Below are 6,000 nucleotides of genomic sequence, written 5' to 3' on the forward strand. Positions count from 1 at the left end.
AATGGAACGCACACCGTAATGCAGTGGCGTAAGTTTGTTCCAGTTGCCCGGAGGCAAGATGAAATTGGTGCGCCCCCCCACCCCCCCCACACACGTTATTCAAAATATAAATAGTCTCTCTATAGGAGAGGGAGAGAGGGAGAGAGAAAGAACACATATACTGTATATTTCAGAACTCAGCCGCAGAAACAATTTTGATGGCTTTCAATTAATGGATTTAAACTGGCAGTGGTGGAGAGGTGCCCCCTTGAGAGCAGGAGCCCGGCGGCAGATGACTCCATTACCTCCCAGAGTTCTGCCTCTGCCGTAATGAGTACATACCAGGGAGTCACTGTTTGGGAGCGCACCACTAGAAATGACTATGGAACGCAAACAGCGTTTTAAGACATTTACACCTATTGTGTATAACTTTTTCTTCACTTGGACACCTCACAGGATTGCAGAGGTTGAATAGATTTATTTATTTTTTCACATTTAACATTGGGCCATTAAGAATCCAGTATTATAAAACGAGCACATACAAAACTATCCAGGCGCAGTGCATTATGGGGCACCACACGAATTTGCACTTCTTTAGAAAGATTTAATATTAATATCACGGCCAAACGGTCAGTAATAGATCACTTAGATATATTGCACATATTTAGCGTGAAATAAAGTTCGATAAAGATAAAACACTTAGTGTTAGCCAAATTCTATTAAATTAACCAACAGGAAGTGATGTCAATGGGCTTTCCCTATATATGTGCATGCGCACAGCGTCTATTCAGGGTGATAAGGGGGCACTCCCCCCTGCCACGGGAGACTGCCGGCCGCGGAAGGGACGCGGGAACGTCCCAAGATACCGGGACGTTCCCGCGATAAGCGGGACAGTTTGGAGGTATGCGTAAGACTCCCTGGGCATGTGGCACATTCCAGTTTGGGCAATTTATAATAAATAAATACAAATAGGTTAGGTCGTTAGGACATTCTGGGTTACTCTGGGACAACAGGACCATAGGAGCCTAGGTTGCTTAATGGATTACCCACTTATGTTGCTATCCACAGGTGCTCCTACATCATAGCAATACTACAGTACTAGCCCAGTTTTCCCATGCTTGGCACAACTGATTGCACGGTGGACAGAAAATACGCAGCACCTAAAATATGGATCAAATCTCTATGGAAAAAGTGTTGGGGGATACTGTATGTCAGGGGTGGCCAAACCTGTCCTCAAGATCTACCAACGGTGCATGTTTTCCAGGCAACCTGTGGATCTATAGTAGGAATGGATGCAGCAGGTTTGAAAATGTGACAGTTAGTAATGACTACAGCTGTGCACCAGCTAGGTAACCTGGAAAACGTGGACCGTTGGTAGATCTCGAGGACCGGTTTGGCCACCCCTGCTGTATGTTATCAGTGACGGAATAACTGTTTCTGCATATAGCATCCAAATAATGCTTATTTCAGGCTTTCCACACCCCTACATTGCTCCATGTGCAGGGGCCATAGTGATAGCAATGCATGGCCATGCGTATCGCTATCGCCTGGTGATTAATATCCAGCGTGCTGAGCAATCTAGCATGCCTCAGAACGCTCAGACAATCTCTCCACCTGTGTAGGCCCCGTAGGTATATCGCCTGTGCGTACAGGTTGAGTATCCCTTATCTGAAATTCCAAAAATGATCCAAAGTCCGACATTTTTTAGATTAGATTAGAGTGACACTTTTGCTTTCACTGTACACAAACTTTGTTTAAACTTTGTATAAAATTACCTTCACTGGGGGAGATGTACGAAAGGTGCGTATATACACTATTCGACAATATGCGTGATAATGATATCGTCAATGATTTTATTGTGTATATCGTTTAGTGTGCGCGCACTATATTGTTAACGATACGTACTCCTGCGGGTTGTTAACGACTCCCTCTGTCTTCTGTGCATGCAGTGAATTCCTGACTATATCGGCAAAGTGATCATGTTCGGAGCCGTTTTTAGAATGATGTCATTGAACAATATAATTAATGATACGGTTCAGTGTGTAGGCATAAAGACGTTAGTCTGGGAGTTCAAAGGAAAACACTAACGATATCGCTCAAAGAGAATATTACACATTAAGCCTTGGAATGGGAAAGAGATAGTGAACCAGCCAATGAGCTCCTGACTGCCACATTAAAGGCTGTGTTTGAAAAATGATAGGGGCTGATTGGTTGGTAGGTTATCTCTCTCCATTTTATCACTCCCCAAGGGGTAGTACATATGCCCCTTAGGGCGAGATGTACTAAGCCTTGAAAAGTGATAAAATGGAGAGTGATAAACCACCAACCAATCAGCTCCTACCTGCCAATTTTCAAACACAGCCTGTGACTTGGCAGTTAGGAGCTGATTGGCTGGTGGTTTATCCCTCCATTTTATCACATTTTAAGCTTAGTACATCTCGCCCTTAGGGCCATACGTATCAAGCTTGAAAATGTGATAAATTTGAGAGAAACAAACAACTAGCCAATCAGCTCCTACTTTTCATTTTTCAAACCCAGTCTGTGACATGGCAGTTAGGAGCTGATTTGCTGGTTGTTTATCACTTTTTATGTTATCACTTTTTTGAGGCTTGAGACATCTGGCCCTAAGTGTAAGGTTTATGTGAAAAATAAATGCGTTTCATATTCACACTTGGGCCCTATACCCAAGGTATTTATTGCAAAATCCAAAAAGTTCAGAAATCTAAAAGGATTGGGCCACACATAGCGCCCAAGCAGGTCCCATTCAGCATGACCCGCTTGTCCGGAAGGAGGCTGTGTGGTATCCTGTGTGGGATGGCTGGAAGGAGTCTGTGTGGGGTGTGTGGGGTCCTGTGATTATCACTTTGGATAAGGGATAATCATCCTGTACCATGTATAGCCAAGAGCTGGTACTATATTGAGTTAAAAAAGCAGGAAGCCGCTGACTTTATTTTAATCTGTTATTTATGAGTTCTTCACGGCTACAAAATACAAATTTAAATATTGAGCATTTCTCTGGTGATTTTACAGTCTGACATACAGTACAGCAGCCACCAATTGCTGCCCTATAGCAGTACTGTATCTACTGCTATTGGATGACATTGATTTCCACAGATGAAAAATTTCCGAGTTACGATCTATACGCTGGGTTAGAATTTTCAGCAGTCAGCTGAGAGGTCTAACATATCATTTCCAGTGATTTCTGCTTAAAAAAAATTCTGTGGAGAAATCACTTTTCTAAGAAGTTTGATTTTTTTTCTTCGTCCAAATCTGTTATTTGTCCAAAGAAGAATAAAAAGAATAAAAACAAACAAAATACTAAAGTGCAACATAGTGTACACGTAACAAGCTAAATAAAGTTTCAAATTATTTTTGTTGAAAAAAAAAACCCCCAACAAATATACAAAACTCGTAAGGATAGAAGCCTTGATGACTCCTAGGGGGAAATTTACTAATACTGCTTTCACATTGCAGAAATGGGTAATGACACGGTATTCTTAAATGGGACTTTAAAACGGGTCAGAGCCTTGAGACCTTTCACATTGCAGGTGAAAACCGTTTTAAAAATCATTTAATACCATTCAAACATTCAACCTGTTTAACCCCCAAGGGACACGTTTAAAGCCATTGAAATAGAGCTGTTCAAACTGCCAAAAAAACGGCTTTAAAACGTGTATTTATTTATTTAGCACCTTCTAAAAGATATTAGACAGTATCTGATTGGTTGCCCATAGCAATATCCCATGTGAAATAGAACTTGCATATTAGTAAATCCCCCCCTAGTAATGTTTTCATAATAAAATAAAACTTTTTTTTTACTACTTTTAGTTTTTTTAAATGTCTGCAGTGGAGCGTAATCAGCTGCATGCAACACACACCGCACAGTTGCTATTTATTAAGCAACCAAATCGGTTTAATAAATAACAATATGAGAATAATTATGTCTTTAGAGCAGTCTGTGGAATATCTATCTCATATGTATCGCTCATCTAATATATATATATATATATGTATATATATATATATATATATATATATATATATATATATATATATATATATATATATATATATATAGCGGTTGGGGTGCTGTGGGCTGTGACCACACACTCTAGTAAATACAAATACAGGGGGCCCAGCTCTCACCATAATAAATAAATAATGGGGTTTTAGTTAATGAATTGATTAATGCATTTAAGCTTGCATATATATATATATATATATATATTTATACTGTATATACACACACATTTTTAATACACAACTTTCCAACAATAGTTTCTATATTTACTTTCTGATATTAATAGTATTACAGCCCTCCGGGTTTTTGCAGTGTATCGCCACAATATAAATATTCAGGCACATATTAATAATAATAATAATAATAATATAATACCTGTAGTGTAACGATGTCCTGCTTTCACTATTCCCAGCAGTTCTGCTATACAGTATCTACGCAGTGTATATCTTAGCTGAGGGGTAACAGGATAGATCCATGGAATTACAAGTCCTCTACATCTGTCACAGTGAAATGGGGAAGTTCCTCAGCTTTGCTGTATAAGATGCTGCACACTAGGACCAGTGACTATATAGTGTAGTGAAGGCTGCCCTGTTGTTATGTGTGGTAGCAGCCAATGAGATAGGACATAGGGGCAGGACTCTCTTCATAGTAAGATAAGGACTTTGGGCTTTCAAAAAAACAAACAAACAAAAAAACTTCACAGGGGGAATGAAGATTGCTAAATCCTGCTTATGTGTGAGAGCTGTGGGGGGAGCAGCGAGTGCAGTCACTGTTTTGATGTCTCCAAAGGACAGGACAAGCCCAATCTATTATGAAAGCATCCATCCATTATTACAACGCGTGTTAAATAGATAAGTCTGTGTAAGAGAATGCGTGTATATAATTGGCATAAAGAGATAATTTGTTAGCAGTACAGTGCACTGTACATTTGCCATATTTTACAGCAATAGACTACTGTAGTGCTTATGTTGTGTTTGGCAATTAGTAATAATTTGCACCCAATATAGAAGATGTGAGAAACACTTTTTTAAATGTACTCACAATGGTATAACGGATCAGTGTATACTTACTATATGCACAGTGCATAGCCCAAGTAAGATCACTGGGAGGGATCAGAATGGATCCCTCTTTGTAAGAATGCGATAACAAGCCCATAGGCTTCTATTAGGAAGCGCCATTACAGATGGCATTGCCTAGCGGGTCCAAGCTCAGGAAAGTATTATATTCTGTGGCCAAAACATGGAAACGACAACTGCAGTTTTCAGAATCTTATCTGTATTTTCAGTTTAATACATAATGCCCATAGACATAAAACACATAAACAATACTATGGGCGAAATGTAATAGGATGAGAGATTCAGAGAGTGAGAGATTTGGTAAGAAATCTCCATATTTTTTTTAAAGCGGCAATCATTTACACAGCAAAACCAGTGTGATTTTGCAGTGTAAATGATTGTCGCTTTAAAAAAAGTGATGTCTTACAAAATTTCTCACTTTCTGATTCTCTCACCCTATTACATTTCACCCTAAAGGAGCCCATACACGCTCCGTTTTGCGGCTCCGTTATGTACTTTGAAAGAACCCATCGTATCGGACCGCTTGCCTTGTGCATGCATTGTGCATGCACTGCGATCCGATACGATGTGTAGCTAGTACAAAAAGTATGTGCAGCACTATGTGATAAAAACTGCTAAAATTGCAGAATTGTTATTATTAATTAACGCTATTATTAACCTCAATATCATTAATTTCCACTCATTTCCAGTCTATTCTGAATGTTTTTAGGGCAAAAGGTTGCACTGAGGTAGCTGGATAACTATGCTAAGCCACACAAGTGTGCGGCACAAACACGTGGCTCATCTAGGAGTGGCACTGCAGCAGCAGACAGGATGGCTGCTTGAAACACTAGGCCCCAAAAAGCACATAATGGCAAAAAAAGGGGCAAGATGGAATTGTCCTGGGGCCTCCAACCCACCCTTATGTTGCGTAAATAGGACGTG

General features: G+C 39.8%; 1 protein-coding gene across 1 annotated transcript in view; it reads right to left on the reverse strand.

Annotated features, from left to right (window-relative positions):
• LOC146035877 (endothelin receptor type B-like) overlaps window positions 1-4,581 on the reverse strand; it is a 39,245-nt gene extending 34,664 nt beyond the window's left edge. The window contains exon 1 of the mRNA XM_083159568.1: window positions 4,376-4,581. The gene's annotated coding sequence lies outside the window, so the exon portion shown is untranslated. The remainder of the gene's footprint in view (window positions 1-4,375) is intronic.
• Between the last annotated feature and the right edge of the window lie 1,419 nt (window positions 4,582-6,000).

The sequence above is a fragment of the Crinia signifera genome, chromosome 9, assembly GCF_055691185.1.
Source record: "Crinia signifera chromosome 9, ASM5569118v1, whole genome shotgun sequence".
Taxonomy (NCBI): Eukaryota; Metazoa; Chordata; class Amphibia; order Anura; family Myobatrachidae; genus Crinia; species Crinia signifera.